Here is a 24,504-nt window from a genome sequence, read left to right on the forward strand (position 1 = left end):
CCTGGTCAACTGCCCTTCCTCCCCTGATAGTTTAAGATGATGTCAAGAAAAAGAAATGACGGGAAATCTATGAAATAGAGGCAGAAAGTCTATGATGAAGAGCTTTCAGTTAAGACATAAAAGAAGGAAGAAACAGTAACTTACATTGGTAAACTATAGACCACTGGCCCTCATGGAAGCTGTTAATGATGCATCTTGACCTAGCTCACAATCCCCGCTGAGGGGAGTCAGAGCTTTGGTGGGGAGACTAAACCTGCCAAAGATCTCTCAGGTGACTCTTTTCCTATTAAGAATCAGAACACCTGAGAAAGTTGACTTGACTTGCCAACAACTTCGTCCCAAGCTAGGTTTGCAAAGTTTGCTTTGGACTCATGGCAAACAAACAAACAAAAATGGAACCGGAAATGATAGAAACTTTGAGGAAAATTAACCATGCCATGTATGGTGGTGATAGCCAGTTAGCACCAACATGAAGAAGACGATCCCAAGATTTATAGAGCGTTTGTGTACGTTGCCTCCTTTGAGCTTCATAACAATCTTTTGAGGTAAGTACTACAAGTAGTGTTGCCACCATTTTGCAGATGAAACTGAGGCTAAGAGGCAGAAGCACTTGCCCTTGGTCACTCGTTTGGCAGAGAAGCAGAGGGATTTCAAGCTGAGTTTCTCTGCTTCCAAGTCCATTACTGTCATCTCTTTGTCATGCTGTTTCAAAGGAAGGAAATACTGGACAATGTTGGGTTTTTATCCTTAAATGCTACAACAGACATGACTTCATCAGTGTGGGAGTTCCTACCAATGATGTGCATCACAGCCCAGCTGGTACTGCTCTTCTCTGCTAGTCTTATCCTTGTCCTCTTCTCTTGGTCATAAAGTCACTGGGTTTACTAGTGCTGGAGGGGCGTAGGGCTCATTGGGTCCAATCCCCTCCTCCATGAAGCATGGATAGCCACCTGCCTTGTCTTCTTTATAGGAAGGGTCATCAGACTGGGAGTGCTACAGACACAATCCACCCGGATGATTGTGAACCGCTCACCAAAGTCTGGGCATTCTTGTAGACAAATTGGAGAGATGTAGGCTGGTGGATCATCTCACTCTATGGGTTGGTACCTTAGTCAGCTCCTGGATTCAGTGTTAATTAGAAGATCACTGTCAGCCCAGCCTAGGACTGATGCCCAGGGGAGGCTTCAATCTCTGCCCCTAAGTCTGTCCTGAACCTCAGAGGCAGTGGGGCTCCTTTGGTCTCTAGTCTCCCCTTCTCCAGTTGCCCTTCTGCCTGACTTTCAGATGGATCTTCCTAAAACATACTTTCCTTGTTGCTTCCCCTCTCAAGAAGCTTTAGGGTTTCTCTGGTGCCTTGCAGATAAAATGCAGGCTCTTCTGTTTGGCATTTAAAATCCTTTTAATGCGCCTTTGCCTTACCTTTCTAGACTGACTCGATTCCTCTACACTCTCTTCATTCCAGACCTTCTACTTGCCATTCTCTGTTCTTGACATCACAGCTCACATTTATGTGCCCTCCCTTCCAGCATCTGAAATGATTTCCTTCCTCTCCTCGGCATCTCCTAGTATCCTCTTTTCCAGTCTCACCTCCGACACAAGACCTTTCCTGTTCTCTCAATTGTCTGTGTTCCTCCCAGCAACTGCTTTGTCTTTCCGGTCCCAGCTTCCTTCTCACCCTGGAAGATCCCTCATCCTTTGAAACCTCACCCTGCAAGTGATGCAATTCTCCCAGAACCTCCCTTGGAAGGTGTGCCCAGGACAGCCACGTTCACTCCTTTTTCAGAACCCCGGACTGTCTGGATTTTGCCAGTATGCCCCCCCCAGGTACCTTGTTCCCCACCCTAAACCACCCCACATTTAAACTCCTTTTCTGTGGGATCTTAACCCTTGGAATATAATTTCCTTGAAGGTAGGGACTGTCTTTCGTTTTGTTTATATTGGCATCCCCAGAGCTCAGCACAGCACTTAGCCTCTACTAAATACCTTATAAATGCTTCTTGACTTGATTTTGTATATATTTCGTAAAGACAAACTAAAAGTGCAAAATTGGGCTGTTCTTCACGGAGCACTGTTTCCCCCGTGAAGCTCGTAACCACAGATTCTGACTTACCTCACACTGTGGAGTTTGGTGTCCCCTGTTTTAGGGAAGGTGCTTTGTAACTGCTGGCCTTGCTATGTTATCGGAGTGAATGCCTTTTCTACAGCTAATTGACTTGCTGGCTAATTGTTCAGGGACATCATACCAGTAGGGGCTCATGTGCTAGGAGGACAGTCGCCTTCACGGATGCCAGCAGAACCTGAGCTGAGGTAGAATCTAGGGACAACCTCCAGGTCCTGCTGTGAGTCCCAAGGGGATGCTGCAGATTCATTCTTATTCACACTAATTGGAGCAATGCATGTTTGTTTGAATTGGGGGGGGGGCACTCCTAGATTCTCAAGAATAAATGCTCAGTTCATAGAATCCCTCTTTGATTTGTATGAAATTGGTAATTTGATGCATATATTTGAGGATTCAGACCACTGGCCTCATTCTATTGACTAAGACAAAAGGTCCTAAGGAGTTGAAGAGACATAGCTGGGAAGGGTCATGGTAGGAGCCTTGAACTGTAACTTCATCAGGGTTGATTCAGCCTGAAGCAGGCATTTCATTCAAAGCAAGATAGGTGAAAGGTCTATGACACCTGGTGCTGGCCGGAGGACATTTGGACTCTAGTGTCTGACTCTGGGCCATCCAAGGCCAGTCTAGACAAGGTCAGAGAGGCTCAGTGCCAGACTCACTGCAGGGAGATAGATAGACTTCTTATTTTCTTCTTCTTTCTTCTTCTCCTTCCTCCTCTTCTTCCTCCTCCTCTTCTTCCTCCTCCCCCCCCCCCCCCCCCCTCTTCCCCCCCCCATCCCCCACAGCACCTCTCCAAAACCATCTGTGGTTGTTCACCCTTTGTTTTCTAAGCAGACCAATGACATCACAGGTGCTGTCCTGACTTGATCATCTGTCAATTGAAGGGAGGCAGAGCTGCCCAAAGTCATCAGCCTCACTCTCTCCTCCAGAGTCACCAGAGTCCAGTGGCAGGACAAGAGTCTGGCCAAGTGGGGATGGGCCAGGATGCAGTGGATGACCTTGGTGTCTTCCATGTCTAACCAAGCTTTAAGAGTTCCATGCGCCTGCTAACGCAGCACCTCCATGGCCCTTGGAACAGTGTTGTTGGCCACCTGTTCTGCTGGGGGAAGTCTTCACATGCTTGGGGGAGGCCCCCCTTGGTTCCCCTCAGCCTGGCTCAGCCCGTTTGCTGAGATAGTTCCCTGGGGTGTGGCTGCTGCATGAACTCCAGCTTCTTGGAGTCCTAGGTGAGAGTGGGATACCAAAGGTGAAGGAGCAGAGCTGCCTGTCCCCCCATCCCCCCATCCACCTACTAAGCCTTTGAAAGCTGCATCAATGGAGGGAAGAGCCCTGATTAGCAAAGTCACGGATTACTGAAGTATAGACTCATGCGCAAATGCACACGGGGGATGGTGTCTGCACTGGAGATGGTGGAATGCCTACGTCCATGTCTATAAAAATGCTCATTCATTTTTGAAGAGAATGTGAGTAGCACATGGTGGCAGGAAGCTCCTGTCTGCCCAGCCCTCAGGCCTGGCTGCTGCTGTAATCATTCTTGAGGGAATTCAGGCTTCTCTCCTTCAGTGTCTCCGAGGCTCCTGGCACCTCCCACGCATCCTCCCTCCTTGGCTGCTTCTCTGGACGTCTTCGCAGGGCTGCTGGGAGCTCAGTCACAAATCAAGCAGACAGCTAAGGTATGAGCGTTTTTGTCCTAATTCCTCTGGGGGCTTCTCAGACAATGGCTTTTCTGTTTTCCTCCACCGCCGCCTCCCCCCTGGCTCCGGCACCATTTCTTGGTCCTCTCTGTCTTCCTCTCCCCATTCCTGACCCTCTTCTCCTTCTTCCACCCCTCTTTGCCTGCTTCCTCTTTTTGTCTGTCCCCATCCTCCCTCCTCTTCCTGGGTAAAGCAAGGCCCATGGTCGCTTTTGCTGTTCATTGGAGCGCTAGAAATGCTGCTATAGCCACAAGAAAAAAGCAAGGGAAGGAGTAAGTGCAAGAGGACACGACACGGCCCCTCTGCGGGGGGCGCGGCCCGGCCCCTCTGCGGGGGATACGGCCACTTATTTAGGGAGCATCGGAGGGAACTGGAAAAGGAACTGAAACGGTCCGCAAGGTCCGCAAGGCTGCAGGACCCTCCCTCCCTCCCTCCTGCGTGCGGTCTCCTCTGCTAGGAAGGGCGCTTCACTGAGGGCAGGCACTGCCTCACCTCTGTGTCCTACCCTCATCACTTAGCGCTGTATCTGATGAGTGCTAAGTGCTTAATAATGCTGACTCATCCATTTGATTCTCCTGGGATACACTGCCTTCCCTGCAGGATTGTGACCTGTTGACCCACAAGCACCAGGGCTGGCCAGTTTCCCAGTGGTTCAGATACGCTCATGCCCTTCCTTCATCGTCTCTCCTCCAATGCCCCTTGTGGCCAAGAGAATGGGCATTTTTGTGGTCAGCAGCACCTTAAGTTGATGACAAGCTTGGGCTTAAGGAGGCTAGGCCTTGGTAGGGTACTAGGTAGCAGGAACTCCCTTGACCATGCCCGGGGGCAAAAGCTCTGCCTCCTGAGCTGCCTCTCACCTAAGCTGCTCCGAAGGGCTCAGTGTAATGAGGACAGGGCCCCCAGAGTGGGGACAGAGCGACTGCTCTGCTCTGTGGGTGCTGCCACCCCTTCCTGCCTCCGCAAGACTGGGAGAATGGTTCTGGACTCTTGGGCCCCGCAGTCTGAGTCATGAAGAAGATGGATGAGCTCTCCCAGGGGGGCAGGGCACAAGGGAGGGTGGCCATCTGGGAGCTAACACCCAAACACCTGCAGCCACTCACATCCCGGGCCCATAGCAAATGAAGCCTTGGCACAGACAGATGGGGCAACTTCATTGTGATGGGCTAAGGTTTGTTGGCTAGGTGAAACGTGTCACCCTCTGGGCTGATGCTAAAATATCAGTCTGCCCCAGGAAAGAGACAAATGCCGGTCACCTGGCTTCTTCCCTTCATAAATCCCCGGGGGGTTTACAGCTGGGAGAGGTTTGAGCCTCAATCCCAGGGGCCTGTGGGTCATACAAGCTTGATGATGTCTCCTAGCCTGGGCATCCTCAAGCTCCACATCCTTTGCCGGAGGAGACCCTTGAGCTCCAAGGGCAGGGAGGGCAGGCTCTGTGGGTCCCAGGTACTAAGGCAGGCTCTGAAGTCACACTCGAGAGAAGAAGCAGGTCTGAGTGAGAGGAGCCTTCCTGAGAGAACAGGTCCAAGCTACTCTGAGCAGCCCCAGCCCTGCCTGTGTGGAGGCAGTCCTGGGTCCGAGCTCCCAGGAGAAGGGGGGGGGGCTCTCTGAGGATCGATCAGTCAGAACCTCCTGAGCCAGGAGCCCTGGGGGAATGGCAAAGAGGCAGATTCAGGCTGGAGGGCAGTACAAACCTGATAACAGGTCAAGCTCTCTCCTAGGGGTCGATGGGTGGGCTCCTGCTCCCTGGAGGTCTGAAAGCAGAGACCACATGACTTTTTGTTGGGAAGGTTGCAAGGGGCTTGGATTAATTACCTTCAAGTGCTCGAGCCTTCCTGCTGACCCCTCCCCCTCCCTCCAGAGACGTCCTTCTCTCTGGGAGGTGAGCACCACTTTCTCCACCATCAGTCTTCGTGGTCACTGCCACACATGGCTCCAAATCTAGGCAGAAAAGCCCCTGGAAGGGCTGTTGGTGGGGCCAGCCTAGCTCCTTTGGGGTCTTGGGCAGCTCCCTCATAACCGCACCTTGGCTCCTATAACCAGTGTGGCTCGGCCAGTTTCTGACAAATTGCCTCCCCAAGTCTGGTCTCAGGCGATCTTGGGCTCGAGTGGCCATGCATTTCACAGCGGGTACCACAATAGTGGCCTACCTTCTGGCCACGTTCTATTGGGGAAGTCCTTATGTCAGACTGCTGCCACAGCCAGCAGATGGCCAGTTGATTAGCCTTCGTCCTTCCTGGCACTGCTTGTCCTCCCCTTCCTGGCCTCCTGCTCTCTGCTCTGGTCTATCTGGTGCCCCAAGAAGTTCTGCAGGGCATCTTTCTCCATCCCAGGCCACGATCTCTGCTGTCAGATTTGTTGTGTTCAGAGGCTCATTGAAACGAATTTGCTTTCCCTCTTTTTCAAGACCAGTCAGGCTTGTGGCGCCAGCTACTCAGCACTCACTGGTACCGATCTACGTGATGCCCTGGCATCATTGCCCCTCGCTGCAGCAGGAGTCAGTCCACATGGCACGTGCTGGGGAGTCTTGCCTTTTGAGCTACAGTGGGGTGAAAACCAAGCCAAGTTCCCTGCCAAGGCTCTGAATGCCAACAATGTGTGCAGGCACCTTCCTCCTCCTCTTGTGTGGATTCGATTCCAGAGCCTTGCAAATGACCTGGCTATTGCTTGCGCTTATTCTGGCTTCCTTGGTAGTCACAATGCCCACAGGGAGGGCATGGGTGTCATCCACGCTTAAACACGTGATCATGGAAGTGATGAGGCTGGGAGGATTCTTAAGGGAAAATCAAAGTTGAAAAACTACAGAAATGATCAACATTCCAACTACAGGAAATTTGTGGACTGCTCTGGAATTAAAATGCCCATTAAAAGCAATGCCAAGGCAGCCCCACAAGTGGGGCTAGAGGATATTGTAACCAGCCTTCCCCACTCAGCGAGCAGCGGCCACTCTCAGTGCCCCCCTTCCCCTGGCACGGCCCCCATCCTAGAGCAGAGCCACTCCCTGGGTGCTCTCCAGTCTCATTGGTCCTGAGCTGGGTTACCAGATTAGATCTCACGGTTCCAGCCTCTCTCCCATTGGCTTCTCCTCATCATTAAACTGCAGGTTGTAGATTTCTTTATTTTTTCCACATAAAACAGTGTATGAAACTTTCCTCAGAATACTAGAGGTGAGCCAAGTAAATAAAATGAATGCACCGACTGTGGCGTTCCTGCCTCCCCCCGACCCCAGCCTGCAGCCATCCTTCAGGGCCCAAGTACCAAGCCAACTTTCCCAGGGCCTTTTCACTCCTGGACGACGCTCCCAGTGGCTCCGGTTACCCAGTACCCAGCTGGCATTGCTCTTGTTGCTCCTGTGTCCTGAAGCAGAGCAGGCTCCCCTGGCCATGGCCCATGGACCTGTGGAGCCGTCATCTCTACTAGTCAATGCCCAGAGCCTTTCAGGGGCACCGCTGTGATTTTTGTGTTCTCCCTTCTACCAACAGGCCAGTGGGTATGTCTACTTTCCGACCCAGGGCACAGGGTTTGGATCTCACAGTCCTCTCCAGCTGGCAAAGAGGGAGGGTGCCAGGCTTCAACAACAGGGCAGCATTTTACCTGCCCACCCCAGCCCTCCAGTTAGTCACAGCCCTCCCTGCCGGCCCACCTTTGGCCAAACAAGCAGTGCTATTGACAGCAGAAGCAGAGACAGATGTCATCTAGAGGGCTCACCTGGGACTGGGGCTGGCTGATTTCTCTGAGTTCAGCTGGCTGGGGGGCTGGGATCTATGCCATGCACTGAAACCTCACAAGCAAATCTTATTGCCTCCAGGCATATGGGTCCCTTTGTAGCAGCGGGTTTTTCTGCCCTCTCCCCACTTCCCAGATGAGAAAGGAGAAGAGGGTAGAGATGGCCAGAGAAAGCCACTCTGGGAGCCTCTGTGAGGGGATGTAGACAGGATCCCTTCTGCCTGCTCTTCCCGAAGTAGGGGGATGGGTGAAAGGGCTGCCCCTCCCACAGCCTCTAGAAGGCGTCCTAATTATGTGGAGCTGCTGGCTTGTTGATGTAGATTCGGCTTAAACTACACTCAGGACACACATCAGGTCTGTCCTGTCTCATTACCTGGCCTCACCTCTAATTTCTTGTCATGTCCCAGGAAGACGTTAGGTTGAGCTCATGGACTGCAGGCTGCTGGCTCTGAGGCCGAATTTGGCTGATTTCTGAGCCTGCCCCAGGAAGCTATTTGCCCTTGGACTGCTGAAGCCTGGGAGGGAGAAAGTCATTGTCACTTGTCCAGAAGCCTGGCCTTGTGGGGATTTGCTGGAGGGTTTGGGGAGATCCTGTTGGATCTAGGGAAAGAATTTCCTCTTTGGTCCTGGGCCTTGAAGGAATCCCAAGGGAGAGGAAGAAATGAACAAGGCCAAGGAAGGAAGCCTCGGGAAGTAAAGGGGGTGATCAGAGGTGGGCTCCCAGGGGGCTTGTGGCCTTGGCTTAGAGGGGAAAGTATTAGCAAGAGGAAAAGGAAAGGGAAAAGTCTGATTGAACCAAAAGCTGCTTCTGGGACTGAATCCAGGGAACACACGCCATCCCATTGGTTAGGACATCTGTGAGGGAGAAGCAGAGCATCCATCATTCTGCTCTGCTCAGGCTGCCAAGGTAAGCTGTGCCCTCTGCCCTGCCTGGCAGCTCCCCAAAGGGCCCTGCCCCTTCCAGGCTCGTCGGGCAGCCAGCCCTGGCTCTGCCTCAGCTGCAGCCTCACCCTGGGATATCCGCCCTCCAGGCTGTCTCCTACCCCTCTCCCACTGGCCAGTTCTTCCTGCTGTGTCCTTTTGGGGGATGGGCCCAGAGCACCTAACTATTGCTCCCCCCTGGCTCTGCCTCTGCCTTCCAGACTTCAAAACCACGGCCTCCCCTGGCTCAGCCCCATCAGACAGACAGACACACACACACACAGAGACACAGACACAGACATACACCCCCCACACACAGACACACCCACACCCACACACACACACACACACACACACACACTACACGCCTTTATCACTTTTCCCCAGCTTCCTTTTCTTGTTAAGATTTCCTAAAAGGGAATCCCTATTTGGGGCTCCTCCTGAGGGTGGGGCCTGTTGAATTTTTCACTTGTATTTGTGCATCTAGTGATGAGCACAGTACTTGGCACATGGTAGGTCCTCACCAAACACATGCTCCCCACATATCCTTCTACCCGGTTTCTCCCCTCAGGGAGCACCTTCTGCCTGCCAGGCATGGGGCTCAGCCCTGGGGACACACACAGCCCCAGCTCTCCAGGAGCTCCCAGTCTTAAGGGGGACATGGGGGAGGCGACATGTCAAACTGTAAAATGCTCTGAGAAGGAAGGCTCTGGCATTAAGGAGGAGGGGGAGGGGCCAGAAGGCAGAGAAGAGGAGGGAGAAGTGCTGGGGCACAAAGGACCCACAGAGTCAGTGAGCCAAGCTGGGAGATGGAGTATCTGGTGGGAGGAACCGAGTCCCAGGAGGCCGGCGTCACTGGGCTGCAGAGTCCATGGAGGGGAGGAAGGACTTTCAAAAACCCAGCAGAGGACTTTCTATTTGAGCCTGGAAGTATAGGGAATGGTTGAGGATGGGGTGGGGTGACCTGGTCTGTCCTGACCCCTAGGAAGGTGAGTTTGACATCTGATTAAAGGATGGATTGGGCTGGGAAGAGAAGAGGCAGAGAGACCCTCACAGGCCTCGCCCCCCCCCCCCAAAAGCTACTGCCGTAGAAGAGACCGTGTCAAATGATTACACAATTAAGCTAAGCAAGGACTAGCAAATCGTGGCTTTGAAGAAGCTTCCCTGCCTATGAAGAACACTTTGGGCGCCCAGGGCAAGGGCTTAAAAGAAATTGTTGTCATTGTTATTATGATGAAAATAATTGATACTGTTTTTCACCTAGCTCTGGTTCTGGCCCTCAGCTCATTCACATACCAATCAAAGAAAACCTTGAGATCAAGGCCCAAGTCACTACAGAGTTCATGGTTTTCTTTTTGTTTCTAATTTAAATAATGTTTATTTTAAATAATATTTTAATAATTAAGATTATGAATAACTAAACACGTATTTTAAATAATAAGTTTTGGGAACACAGAATCACCATAAGGGATAGAAAATGAATCAAAAGAAATTCCTTACATTAGGTCAGATCGTTATTTCAGTCAACCAGTCAACATTTATTAAGGGCCTACTGTGTGTCAGGCATTGTTCTAAGTACTGAAGATACAAAAAGGACAGCTCCTGCCCAAAGGAGCTCATAATCAAATGAGGTAGACCACAGGCAAACAAAGGCATGCAAGTTAAGCAATATTCAGGAGGAACAGGAAATAATTAATAGAGGAAAAGGACCAGAATTAAGAGGGAGTGGGTGACATATTGCTTGCCTTCTCAACAAAGGGGAGAGAGGGAGAGACATTTTAAAATTTAAAATAAAATTTTAATTAATTTAAAATTAAAAATTTTAATCCAATTTAAAACATTTAAATTATTGCTAAATTTTTTACATGTAATTGGGAAAATTTTTAAGACATAAAATATTTTTTTAAAGAAGAGAAGATGGGGAAATAACAGTAAAAGTAAAAAAGAAGTAAAAGGGAAATAAAAGATTTTAGTTGGGACTTTAGGAAAACTAGGGAGATCAGTAGTCAGAGCAGAGGATCGAGAGCATTCCAGGCATAGAAGATCACACGAAGAATTTGAGGGACTGGGATGGAGGGTCTTGTCCATGGAACAGCCAGGAGTCCAGGGTCTCTGGAACAGAGAGCATGTGTTTCAGAGTGAGGGGTAAGAAGAGAGGAAAGGTAGGAGGGGGGTGGGTTATAAAGGGTTATGAATACCAAACAGAGCATTTTATATTTGATCTGGAGGTAATAGGGAGCCACTGGCTTTTAGTGAGTTAGGGGCATGACATGGTCAGACTTGTGCTTCAGGAAAATCACTCTAGTGTCAGAATGGATGGATTGGAATGGGGAGAGACTTGGGGCAGGCAGGTCATTGTCCCCCTCGCCCCAGGAGCCATAGCAATAACATAAGTGTGAGGTGATTTGCACCAGATTTGCACCAGAGGTGTGTCAGAGGAGAGAAGGGGACACATGAGGAGTTAAAAGGTGACATTATTATGGACATGAATTTTGGATCAGTTTCAGGCACAGGGAGTCAAAAAGAATAGACTCCATCCTTGTCTGCAGAATGGTCCTGGTCTATATTGGCAACTGCCGGACTTGGGGAGGTGACTTGTATAGCCTGAGGCTATGTGTTAAAAGAGCTGTAGCTCTCCTCAGAAAGAGGCTTCCTAGCCTCTCCACCAGAGGAGAAATCCGGATCTGGCCCTTGAATGGCTAGGTAGAGGAGACACAGCAGAATGAAATCAAGGCTGGGCAGCAAATCTCTACTGGCTACATTGTTTCTCCCAGAGCCTCCATCTCTGACTGGTATGAAAGCCCTGCTCCTCATTTACAGTGTTTCTCCTGGAGGAGAACCTGAACTTGTCCCCCTGTAGCGAGCTTCTTTCTGTTAACATCTGCTGGGCTCGGGCACTGTCAGCCCTCAGCCATCACAAGGTGAACACTGCATGTGCACCAGACAGTCCTTCCCCCTTCTCTCTCCCTTTCTCTCTCTGGCAGAGACTTTGGTTCAACTAAAACATGACTAGAGGAAGTGGCCAGCCTCTGTTTCTCCAATGCCAAAGGAGTACAGGGCCTTTCAGAGCTCTACCGACTCTGCATCCCAGGAGAAGCCCCAGCTACCCCACCCTCGTTATGGCTCTAGTGGGAAACAGCTAAGTGAAAAGAACCGTTCTGATAAATGGATGGATGAGAGACCACTCACCTCTCATCACTGACTCTTGCCAAGTCTTCAGAGGCTTTGGGGCAGCAGAAGGAGGTGGGGTTCAGGTCTAAACCTAAGACCTGCTTTGCCACTTATATTCTGTGGAACCAAAACGCACAACCTTTTAAAGACCAAATTTCCTCTTCTGGAAAATGGGGATAATAGAGCTTGCATTGTTTAAATCTCAGAGTTGTTACAAGAAGCCAGTGAGAGAGAGAGCAGAGCACTTGGCAAGCCCTCCATTGCTAAACCGATGCCAGCCCTTGTTCAACAGATCGCAGCCTCTTGGAGCTGGGAAGCAGCCTAGAGGCTGAGTCCAGTCCCAGTCTAAATAATTGCCATTTGATGGAAGCCGGTAGCCAAGAGCTGTGGTGGCTCACTGGAGACCCAGATGCCGTGCTTGGCACTTCCTGATTGCACCCCATGGAGCAATATTACCAGATCTTTTCTCTTCTCCCAGCTTAAGCAGGAAATAGGTTTGGATGATGAGGCACAAATCTGGGAGTTACTAGACAGATCCTCAGGAGACCCTTCCATGAGAACATGCTTACTTGGAAAATGTCCCAGCGTCGCTGAGTGGTTCCCTCCTCCCAGTCTGGGGCTCCCTTTGGCAGGTTTCTGGATGAGCAAGGCTCCTTCCTAGGACAAGAAGCCATCCTGAAGATACTCTGGCCTTCAGAGGCCCATTTCCTCCTTGTACACTTGCTGCTGGCATTCATTTCTCATCCCATTAGGAGAACCAAATAATGATAATAATGGAATATGTAGCATTTGTATAGACTTTTAAGATTGGCAGATTGCTTAACATATTTCATTTGGTTCTCATAACAACCTGTCAAGGTGGGTGCTGACTATCCTCAAAAGGAAACTGAGGCAGAGAGAGGTTGAGTGATGTGCCCAGAGAAGTCTAGGGAATTCCTGAGGCAGGATTAGAACTCGCCTCTTCCCAACTCCAAGTCCAGCTGTCTGACCTCTTCTCCTGGGGGCTCTTTCCTCTGTCTCTCCAAGTTTGCTCCTGGCTCTGTGATAAGGCACTTTGACTGGAAAGAGAAAGGGAAACAAATCAGACCTCCTGCTCAGGCCCCTTGAGGGGACAGTTTAGGGAGGGTTTACCTCTGGTCTGCCCGGACGGTGGGGCCTGGCCCAGTGCCGTGTGGAGCAGAGGACGCAGCACTTGGCTTCAAGGCAATATGCCCCCAGTAAGGCACCTCAGTCTTCGCCTGGCTCAGTGTCCTCACTTGGGAAAGGAAGGTAACAATATCCCCAATTCCAAGGGATTTCTGTCAAGACCAAATAGTTAATGTGTAAAACCACCCCAGGCCTGGCAAGCTGGCCCGCGTCTCCCAGCACTTGTTATTATCAGCGATTGTTCTGGCCTTTCTGGGGAGGGATGGGCATGTATGTGTGTGTCCGACGCTGCTGCTGTCTGTAGCTGCCGGGGTGCTCGTGCTACATGCAGACATCATCCCCTTTTTCTTTATTCTTCCACTTGCTTCAGAACACATCTAACCCCAGAACCAGAAAGCAGAAGGGCTGCCGGGACGGCTGGAGCCCCAGCTGAGAGCAAAGGGCCGAAGAAAGGATGGCGCTGGGCTCGCCGCTCATAGCTCAGGGGCAAGATGGCATAATCTGGAGGGCCCTCTGATTAGCTAGAAAAGAAGGGAAATAAAGTTGAGGAAGGCTGCCTTTATCTAAGTGGCATTTCAGGCTTCTCGAATTCTGGTTTCCTCTCTTTTCTAGGGGCCCTCCCATGGACGCTGTCCAAGGTGCTTCCTAGTCTGTGCAGGTGACCCCAGGTCTCCCTGGCTGGGCCAGCAGAGCACCAGCTTGCGCCAGGCCTCCCAAGGTGGGATGGCTTCAGATCTGAGCCCCTACTAGCCTGGCAGGCCACTGTCTGTTGAAGGACCAGACCAGGTTAGGTCAGAGAGGGTTGGTCACCAGAAAATTAATTTTTTTCAGCCCCAGCAACTCCTAAAGACTGTTTACTAAGGCCTCAAGGGTACTTGACCTGTGACCTGTATGGGGGCAGGGAGACAGGGGACAGCCATGCCAATGGAATCACAGCTTCCCTAAGTATTGAAATAGGGACCATGGAAACAAAAACTTCCACTGGCTCACTGTCTTTAGGTCCGTTCCAAAGGACAGGCCTTCCGTTGTTCTTGGAGAGTGATTAACCATCTGGCCATGGCCAAAGTGAGAACCCTTTTCCATAGTCTGAAAGGCCTTCCAGTGCACTGGGTCAGAGTGAGCGAGCCCACTGAGCCTGAGGACAGCAAGAATATTTCCCTGTCCCTGTCCCTGTGCCCCTCTCCCTTCCTCTCCTCTCTGCAAGTTCCCACCTCACCCAAACGAAATCAGGGAAGTAAGGAACATGCTTCAGCCCTGCTGCTGGCACTGGCTTGTCTTTAAGCAAAGGGAATCATTGAGACGGTCATCATCCTATCCCAGAGAACAAAGACGCTGCTTTTAGTTCTTTCAGACTTGACTTTCTATAGCTGAGGATGGTGGGCAGGGCCTCATCCATGGCCCAGGCAGTCCAGGTGCATTTGTTGCTGGGCACAGCCTGGGAAGCCAGTAGGGAGTAGCCTCTGGTGGGGGAGTGAGGGGGTAGTATGCTTCTCTGTGCTCTGCTCTGGCTTCAGCCTTTAACCTTCCTCTGTTGTGTTCATCCCTGGCCTCGCCTCAAGTCAGGACATGACTCACTTGGTCCAAGACTCTGTAGGACAGTGAGCTCACAATAGGGGGCAGAGAGGGGCCTGGCTGGAGGGGAAGGAAGCCCTGATGTGGCCACACTGGGGGGCAACGAGTGGCAGGAAGCAGATGCCCATCCTTGCCACCAAACTATATTCCCCTTGTCAAAAATAGACTCTCTTTCTGGCCTTTTTCTGATCGAACTCCCACTGAACTCCCAAAGCCTCCAACTGGATAAGGGCAAGATCTCAAAGGTGAAAGTGAATGTGTATAAAACTGTAGCAATTCCCAAAGCCCCAGAGAAATGCTGGCTATTGTTATGATAAAGATTTTTCATTTACATCATTTTATTTATTTTGCACTTAATAGCATTTTCCCAATTACATGTAAAGATAGTTTTCACATTCATTTTTATAAGATTTTAAGTTCCAAATTTTTCTCCTTCCCTCCCTTCCCCCCTCCCCAAGAGAGCAGCCAGATATTGTTTATGTATGTAAAATCATGTTAAACATATTTCCACATTAGTCCTGTTGTGAAAGAAGAATCAGGACAAAAGGAAAAACCAAAAAAAGTGAAAATAATCTGCCTTCAGATCTCTCTGTTCTTTCTCTGGATATGGACAGTATTTAGATCATGAGTCATTTGGAATTGTCTTAAATCCCTGCATCACTGAGAAGAAGCAAGTCTATCAAATTTGATCATCACACAATGTTGCTGTTACTACATACAACATTCCCCTCGTTCTGCTCCCCTCACTTGGCATCAGTGCATATTAGTCTTTCCAGGTTTCTCTGAAGTCCCCCTGCTCATCATTCCTTATAGCACAATGGTATTCCATTACATTCATCTACCACCCGCTTGTTTAGCCATCCCCCAAAGAATGGTCTTCCCCTCATTTTCCAATTCTTGACCACCACAAAAAGAGCTTCTATAAATACTTTTGTACATGTGGGTCCTTTTCCCATTTTATGATCTCTTTGGGATGCAGCCCTAGAAGAGGTATTGCTGGATCAAAGGGTATGCATAGTTTTTAGCTCTTTGGACATAGTTCCAAATATCTCTCCAGAATGGTTGTATCAGTTCACAACTCCACCAAAAATGCATTAAAAATTTCCAATTTTTCCAGGTCTCCTCCAACATTTATCATTTTCCTTTTCTGTCATATTAGCCAATCTGATGGGTGTGAGGTGGTGCCTCAGAGTTGCTTTAAAATGCATTTCTCTAATCAATAGAGATTTAGAGCATTTTTTCATGACTATACATAGCTTTGAGTTCTTGTGAAAACTGCCTGTTCATATCCTTTGACCATTAATTAATTGGACGAGATGAAGATGATTCTTATTACAATTGGTGGGAAAATCTGATCATGCTGACCCTGGTGAGTTGTGTGACTTTAGGTGAGGACCACAGAGAAGCCTGATAGATCAGAAGAGAATGATGCAGCAGTCCCCTCCCCCTCTAAGTACTGGTAAGGAAGGAGCAGGAGACCCTGTGAATGAGGGGACCCTGGAAGAGGGGCTATGGCCCCTGACAGTCCCTGGCTGCCCAGGAATCAGGCTCCTGATCATCCTTGCTGTCTGAGAGAGGGCCACCCCTCTCCCTGTTTGTGCATGCTCAAACACACATATGCTCACTCTCACACATGCACATACACAGAGTAATTCCACGCACGAGCAGCTTTCCAGAAGAATGCTACTGTGAACAGCTTTTAAGGTTCTGATTACAGAGTATAGGTGGCTTAACAAAGCCACAAACGGGTTCATGCAAAGTTCCAGCATCACAATCATGCTTCCTCAGTCTTCGGCTGCCCCAGCTGGCCCTCAGAAATCCTCAATAGCCTCAGCAGCTCCTGCTAGCCCTCAGACTCAGCAGAAGTTTCAGCTGGTTCCCAGAATCAAAATCACATACTTTATCCAGGTTCTTCAAATCAAAATCGTTCTTAGACCTTTCCTCTTTAGCCTCCCCGGTGGCAGCAGCTTCTGCCTCCACAAAGCCTACTCAAAGAAGTTTTGACCCAGCAGGGACTTCTCCTTATATACACCCATGGCATTAGCTCCTTCAGCCAACCCCTTCCTGTTATATTAGCAACAGGGGTTCGTACCTTCTGTTTCTTTAACAGAGGCTTGAGTAATTACTAAGTGCTAAGTACCTCTCAGCTTAGCAATACAAAAGGAACTTCAAATTTCATTACTATTACACACACACACACACACACACATGCATACACACACACACACACACACACACACACACACCCCTCTGCCCCAGTCACACTTGGAGCACAGGGAGGAATCATCCCAGCCCTCAGGATTTCCAGATGCTTCACAGAGTTCAAACGTGCTTAATGAGGAATGTTGGGGCAATTTAAACACTTGACCTTTTATGCTCTCCTCACCATCAACCAGCTTGCTTTCCAACTCTCAGATGGCTTAAAGTGCCAAGGGCTGCATGCACAGACCGTCTGTCCTCCAACCTTCCTGCTTGCAAACTCTGTCAAAGCCCTCCCTCCACTCACACAACCATGAAGATCAGAGTTCTTCTTTTTGGGCCCAGGCACCAAAGACAGCACAGGTGCTCAAGCCCTGCCCTTCCAAGCACTCCAGAGGGCCTCTGGGGACCCTGCCCATTCTGCCTGCTGTGACCCTTCCTAGGCCCTTTATTTTAAAAATCTCCCCTGAGGCCTTTGGCCCTTCCTTCTCCATTAGCCCCTGGCCTGAGGAGCAGAGCTGTTTGGTGGCCCCTGCACTCCCCTGGCTCTGGGAATGCTTGGAGCCCTTAGCTCTAGGGTCTACCTCAATGACTCTCAGAATGTCTTTCTACATCTCCATCACCTCCCTCATCCCCCACTTCCCGCCATTTCCTACAGTGCAGCAGCTGGGCAGGCCTCCTGAGGACCCCCCCACAACTTCCCAGAGAAATCACAGAAATCATGCCAGTCTGTTCTCTCTTGGGCTCTGGGAAGCGCTGGAGTCCTGGGATGGCTCTTTTGGATGCCTGGCCCTGCATGATGCCACATGAAGCTTGGACATCATGCCTGTTCAGTTGCTTGAAGGTCTGGCCTGATTGTGGAGCCCAGGGCTTGTGGCCACAAAGGAGCAGAAAAGGCAAGCCGGGAGGAAACCTGCGCCTCCTTGATCTCGCCTGGTCTGCCAGCCTTGGTAGGGCAAATGCCTCAGGTCACTGCTTATCAGGTGTCATAGAAGGCCACACAGTGGAGGGGGCCAGCCTCTCAGGTCCAAGCCGAACCTCAGGTACTTCAGCCACACACAGACAAAGAGAACAGAGGCTCAGATTCTCAGGCCCTATGCTGGCCAATCCCCTGGGCATTCTGGAGGGAGTGTGGGCGCAGCCTGGGGTTTCATCAACGTTGAGCTATTCTGAGCAGGCGCTCCTGGCCCCAGAAGCCAAGACAGCTGAGTTGGAAATGCTCTCCAGATGGCTGCCACCCCCTGCAGGTCCCCACCGAGAAGGTTTCATGAGGCTGCACCTTCAGAGGCTCCTGACTGCACCTGACCTGGAATCACCTGCACAGGTGGGGGTGGCCAGCTCTGGCTGGCATTTGTGTACATTGTGCCGGAAGTGAGAGGGAGCCCCTCCCTCTTGTAAGGATGGGGGTGACAGGGTCAGGTCTATGTTTTAGGAACTGTCGTTTGCAGGCATGTGGAGGATGGCTGGACAGTGACAGCCGGGCTGCAGGAAGATCAATACCTCCTGGAAAGAAGAGACTAGCTTTTGTCTCTCTTTGTGTCCTCAGTACTCAGCACACAGTGGGCACTTAATAAATGCCTGTTGACTGACCGTGGAGGCCATTTGCAATAGTCCCAGTGAGAAATGATGATCAGAAAAGCAGCTGGGCTGGCAGGAGATATGCCCAGTGATGCTAGGTGTGAGGGGTCACAGAGGGAGAGTGTTGGATGTGAGAGTGCATGCCCACTGGATGGGGTAATTCTGGGCAGGGGGAGCCAGAGAAACTCCAGGGCTGTCCAGGATTATGTTTCAGGATATCTCTGCCTCTCCGTCGGTCTTGGAAGCCACCATGGTCTCAATAGATTTATGAGTCGGCGCTACGTGCCCTGTGGCAGGGCTTGGCACTGGTTCCATTCCTGGGGTCAGAGCTGCCAAGGGTTGTTTCCTTAGAATCCCGAGCTCCCTTCAAAGCACAGCTCCTGTGCCACGTCCTTCTTTCCAAGGCCTTTTCCATGTTCCATGATAGTGTCATGAAATGGAAAGAGGGCACTCCAAAGTACAAGGGTCTGGACATTCCACCACTGGTGACCTCCCAAAAGAGGAGAGGCTGAGGTCAGAGGGATTCTCTACTTGGAGACCCCTTTGTGTCTGCATCTCTCTGAAACCCTTTCTTGGAGCATAAGCTCAGCCATCCAGGGCAAGCCCCTTTGTTGGGCTTCAAGGAAATCAAAGGCAACAAAGTGCATGCAGAGCCTCCATTCTGCCTCATAGAATTTCCAAGTTGGCCTGAGCCTCCAAGATCATCTAGTCCTAATGAGACCCACTGTGGCCTTGCTTTGGCATGTGCGTCAGTCTTGTCCAGTCACCTTCACTTTGCTTTCCTCATTTCATTCCTGGACCAGACTAGTGACCTCTCTCCCAGCTCTCCTGGTCACTGAGGGCATGAGTTCCCTTCTCTCTGGTTTCTAAATGTCTTCTTCTCAAGCCCTCAATGAAGCCCAGTCTGGGCATCACACGGACACTCTTTTCTATACCTGCCAAACTTCATTGGTGAATGGCAAATCTCCTCCACATGGACTGTCAGAAAGCTGCCAAGCAGATCCTGAGATCGTTGGAAGGGCCCAGAAGATGGTCGAGTACTGCCTCTTCTCTTTACAAATTAGGAAACTGAGTTCCGGAAAGCTGGTGTGCAACTTGCCTGATGTCATACAGAAGCAGAGCCTGGGCTCAAACACAATTTTCAATTCAGCAGACATTTATGAAAGAGTGTTATATCCCAGATGCTGTGTGAAGGAATCAGAGAAAAAGAAAACAGCCCCTGCCCACAGGAAGCTCCCATTTTACAGGCAGTGGAAAATGCAGTCGCTACACAGATCGTTGAAGTACATTCAGAGAGCTCTAACCATTGAGCTCAAGTGGTTGAAAGGGCACCAGGGAGAAGCCACTGCCAAGAGGGGCTCCAAGCAGAGAATCCCTCCATCCTTGGCCTCTCCTCTTCTGGAAGGTCACCAGTGTTGGAATGTCCAGACCCTTCTGCTTCTGCCCTTCTTCCATATCATGACATCATCGTGGGATTAAAAAAAATGGCTGAGCCCCGCTGGTTTTAACTCCTTCAATACTTGGGTGGATGCGTAGCAGGGCATCCACGGAGCTGGACTGATCAGGTGAGTAACCTGCACCTCTGGCAGTGAATCTGCAGATGACCCTGGACAAGTCACTTAACCTTGCTTGCCTCAGTTTCTTCATCTGTAAAATGAACTGGAGAAGGAATGGCAAACCTCTCCAGAATCTTTGCCCAGAAAACCCCAAATAGGGTCACAAAATGTCAGACACCACTGAAATGACTGGACAACAACAAATATGTTCATGATCAGCCTCCCAGGGGCTGGAGGGGGAGGTGAGTGAGGTCCAGGGCTGGAGCACTGGCCGGAGAAGGTGGGCCAGGCCAGGGGCTAGAGTGGAGACAACCAGGGAGGAGAGGATGACAGGGCCACTTGGAGGAAAAGAGCTGGAGGGTCAGGGTCGGGAGAAAGAAGGGGCTAGTAGCCTGGGAAGAAGACCCTCATGCCCTGCTTTGGGCTGCCCTGAACAGCTGGGCTGGGCTTGGCCAACCCGAAGCAAGGCACTTGTTTGCAAAACACAATCAATGCCAATTAAGGACTGAGTCAGAGCTGTTCCTCCAGCCCCTGGGAGGCTGATCTTAGCCTGAGCAGTATGACCAGGTCAGCAGCAAGCTGTCTAGACCAAAAGTCATTAATCCTGGGCTGTCTCCCACCAGCTGATCAATGACATAACATCAGGAAAGCACTTGGTTAACCTTAAAAGAACCACATAACCTTGGCCATTCTTCTTGTCTGAGGATGATGTCAGCTCTCTTTTCTCTGGTGTGTCCGGCTGCCCTCTGGGGCCCTGGCTCAATGGACCATCCAGACTGGCACCACCTTCAGGCCCTCTCTTGGTTTCTCCCTCACTCTTTATCTATCTCCATCTTCAGCTCCCCTTTTGTAGATTTTGGGCCATTGATCTCTTCTCAATGGATCATCTCTCTTTCTCTCTCTGTTCTTAGAGGCAGTGCAATGTCATGAAAGGAGAGCTGGAAAGCAGATAAAGAGAGATCTGGGTTCAAGTCCTAGCTATGTGACCTTGGGCAAGTTTCAGACACCTTGGGATCGTAAGTCTCGACCTGGGAGGGATGGAAGAGGCAGTCTAGGTCCAGGATCATAGACTTGTGGCTGGAAGGGTTCATCCTGAGCTCTTCTTTCATCCTTTCTTTTCTGTGTGGCTAAACACATCCTTTTTGTTAGCTTTCCTCCCCATTCTTGTGGGCAGCTCTTCTGGATGAGTGCCCCAAGTGAGATGAGGGAGGTCCTCACCCCTGATGATGAGGTCATGGACTCTAAGGAATGCCCAGTGCTGGGCAAAGCAGGGATCAAGGGAAGCTCCCTGACTGTGATGGGCATTTCACATGTTTATGGCATGGTGTACCACTCAGTACATCTCTGTGGCAAAGAGAACTAAGAGCTAGAAACAATGTCTGACTGGGGCCTGAGCAGGAGTGGCCGATGGCGGAGGGGCTGGGGGAGCTGCCTCAGAGACACCCATGACTGGGACCTGAGCAGGAGTCACTGAGGCGGGAGGGGCTGATGCCCTGGGGCCCATAGGAAGGGGGTCATTTAATTGGCTCCTGTTGCCCCTTTGTGGAGGGGCTCTAGCTTCAAGCATCTCACAGTCTTTCCTGAGAACTGTGTTCTGAGAGGGTTCGACAAAGGCTGTCATGTAGGCAACTTCTATCCATCTTCCCTCTCGGTGACGGTATAATTGTAACTGCAAGAGAGTATTATCTTTTAAAGTCCCCAAAACAGGCCGCAATTCATGGTCCTGTAGGTGATACCGAGGCCAGACAGTGTTGCAAAAAAAACACCAACTTTTTCTTTTCAAGTTCTGTAGAGAAACTAAATTTTTCCCAGTGTTGTAAAAGACAACCCAAAGGCGAACTTTTGGGAGCTCAAAAGGATTGACTCAATGTAGGTGTAGGGCCTGTGAGTCCCTTCCTCCATAAAGGAAGTTTTGGGAGTAAGCCTCGAAAAACAAAACAAAACGACAAAAGACCCACAAAAAAAGTTCCTGAAGTTTTCCCAATTCCCTAGCGCCGAGAGAATTGAAAGAATCTGGCTCCCACTTCCGGATGGGGCGTCTGTCCTTGTCCTCCATTCTTCCGAAGCTGAGCCCAGGTCCATGTCTTCCAACGTAACCAAACTGGATCGAGAACCTGAAAATGTCAGGCTGAGTACGAGACAGGCTCCTAGCTGTCTGACCTAATGGGACCTGAGAGGTCAGGCCCAAAAAAAGCACCTCCAAGGTACTTGGAGAGCAAGAAGGGAATAGGGAAAGAGAGAGACTTACATACATACCTTCCAGTCCTGGTGGAGAAAAACTTGAGATTAGCAGTGTTTCCTGATATCAGGGAACCATAAAAATGTTGAAGTTAGCATAACATGTAGAGGTCTCGGGTTAGGGGTATGTGAGACCCCAAAATCCCAACACGCTGGGTCCTGACAAATGAATTCGACTCAAGTCTTCTCTCAGCCAAAGAAAAGCAAAGTCGATTCAAAGTTCGCCATAATAGGTAGACTCTTAAGAAGCCTCAGTGTCTGTAACTCTTGTCCTGGACAAGTGGGCCAGAATAATCAGACAGAGTGAGTCTGGCCTAGATAATTCTCTGGTGCTCTCACACCAGAAGGAGGCAAGGTGGGTCTTATACACAGAAAGGTTGTGGGAGGAATCTAGGGGTGGTCTAGGGGAGGAGTTTGGGGAGGGTCTTCAGGAGGAGTCAATCAGGTCAGACTCTAGATGAGAGATTAAGGGTGGGAGGTACCTGGAGATGAGACTTCGGAGGGTTTGGGAGGATCCTGGGTGACAGCTAGCTGGACAAAGGAGGGCTGGGCTAGTAACAGAAGTTTGGGCCCAGCCACAATGAAAGGCTTATGGACTCAGGCTAATGCCTCATCAAATGGGAAGATTCAATCAGAGTTTAAGGAGGGTTCCCAGAGCCTGTACGTCATCACCATCATAAGGCAGACCTGAGCCCTGAGCACCCCAAGCTATTCAGGCTACAGCCTGAACCCCAGAGCCCTAGACCGCCTGGCTTTCCCTTTTGCTGTCATGGCAGGGGCTTCCTTTCAGCGCCCCCTCCCAGCCCCCCTGGGTAGGGCTCAGGAGCTAGCTGGGTTGCCTTGGAGGCCCTGCCTCCTGCTGCCTCAGGTTTGCCCTTGGACGTCCTCTCCAAAATATCGCCTTTATCACTTTCAGAAGCTTCTTCTGTGACCTCGGGTGACTCCAGCAATGGTCCCCACAGTGTCTCCACGATCTTTCTTTCTCCCCATCCCCCTAACGCAGGGGGCTTTTGGTCAATACCTGCTGAAAGGGGCAGGAGCCTTCGTGCATTGGCACAGGGTTTTCTCCCTTTCCAGACTCTTCCTGTCTATTGAGGCCCTCTGATTAAAGGTCATGTAAGTTAAGGCTGACAAGCCCAATTAGAGTTGTTACAAAGCAGTCGTCTATTTTTGTCTGTGTTTGCTGGATCAATGTTGGCCTCGGCTGTCTTCTCATTAAGGCCTCCTCTCCATCCTAAGCTCCATTGACGAAGGCCATTCTAACCCATCCCTTAAATCAATCCTTCACCTTCAGTGTCAAAATGGCCTTCTAGATTTCACTGCTTGGCTTTTGCGAGCTTTTTTGAGAAGGTGTCCTCAGCTGAGGACTGAGGCATGCTGGGCTCATGCCCAAACTAGCTAAGAAATGGTTGTCCAGGTTCTGCTCAGAGACCCCTCAGGGAGGTCTGACTTACACTGGTGAAGCTGACATTTTGAACCCGGACTTTTGATAAAGTCATTGATAAAAATGTTGAATAGCTCAAGGCCATGAACAGACCCCTGAGGCTCTGGCCAAGCAAACATGGACCCATTAATGTCTGGTCTGTGGGGCTGGCTGCTCAACCCATTCTAAACCCACCTCACTGGGCTATTGCCATCTTCTCTGCAAGAATAACAGGAGAGACTTTGTTAGATGCTTTACCAAAATAGATACAGCTCAGGAGACTGCTACTGACCTAAGGGAAAGGAACACGCATTTATGGAGCACCAACCATATACCAGACCCTGCTCAAAGTGTTCAGCCAATATTGTCTCGTTTGATCCAGCCCACCAACCGCAAACACAGACTGTTCAAAGGCAGTGAGGTGAGTTGGGCCTGAAACCTTCTTAACTCCGAGGTGGTTCTCGGCGCTCCCCTCTCCCTCTGCACAGCCCCTCCCCTCTCCTTCTGTACAGTCACTAACTCGACTTATGTGGTTGATTTTTTTCCAGGAACCAAAGTCAAATTCCCGGGTCTGTAATTTGCGGGTTCCATCCTATCTCTAAAATAGACAGCATTTGCCCTTGTCTTGTCCTGTAGGTCACTGATGGATGTCTCTTGAGAAGCTCTCTGGTGGCTGTTCTCTCAGGCTGTAGAGACAAATGCGAAATGAGCTGCCTGGCCTCAGGAGGTGGTGAGTCCCCTCGAAATGGAGGTCTGTTTTCATAGGAATACCTGTCTGGGCACAGGCTGGGTGGGCTGGATGCCGCTAAGGCCCCATCGGCTTCAGAAGTTCTGGGATCCTGTAGGCTCCAGGAAGAAGAGAGGCTTGAAGTGGAATTGGCAGGAAATGAAACTAGACAGCAGAGGAGAGGAGGGAGGGAGGGTTAGCAGGACTTTTCAGAGTCAGAGCGCCACTTCTGTAGGACTGGCTTTTTAAAAGTTAATTCATTTATTTTTAATTTTCAACATTCACCTCCAAAGTTTTAAATCCCCCTCCCTCCCAAGATGGTGCAATCTGATATGGGCTCTACACACGCATTCCTATTAAACATTGGTCATCTGTATAGAAGAATTATAACGTTCAGGGGAATCCTGAAAACAAAACCACCTGACAATTAAGAGTCC

At 50.3% G+C, this 24,504-nt stretch overlaps 1 long non-coding RNA gene across 1 annotated transcript in view; it reads left to right on the forward strand.

Annotated features, from left to right (window-relative positions):
* Nucleotides 1-2,934: 2,934 nt before the first annotated feature.
* LOC138157637 (uncharacterized) overlaps nt 2,935-24,504 on the forward strand; it is a 31,692-nt gene continuing 10,122 nt past the window's right edge. The window contains exons 1-2 of the long non-coding RNA XR_011167422.1: nt 2,935-3,792; nt 23,977-24,070. This is a non-coding gene — a long non-coding RNA (uncharacterized lncRNA). The remainder of the gene's footprint in view (nt 3,793-23,976; nt 24,071-24,504) is intronic.

Source organism: Petaurus breviceps, unplaced genomic scaffold (genome assembly GCF_028583685.1).
Source record: "Petaurus breviceps papuanus isolate PSGF00001 unplaced genomic scaffold, PetGlider_PUasm1.0 173, whole genome shotgun sequence".
In the NCBI taxonomy this organism is placed as follows: domain Eukaryota; kingdom Metazoa; phylum Chordata; class Mammalia; order Diprotodontia; family Petauridae; genus Petaurus; species Petaurus breviceps.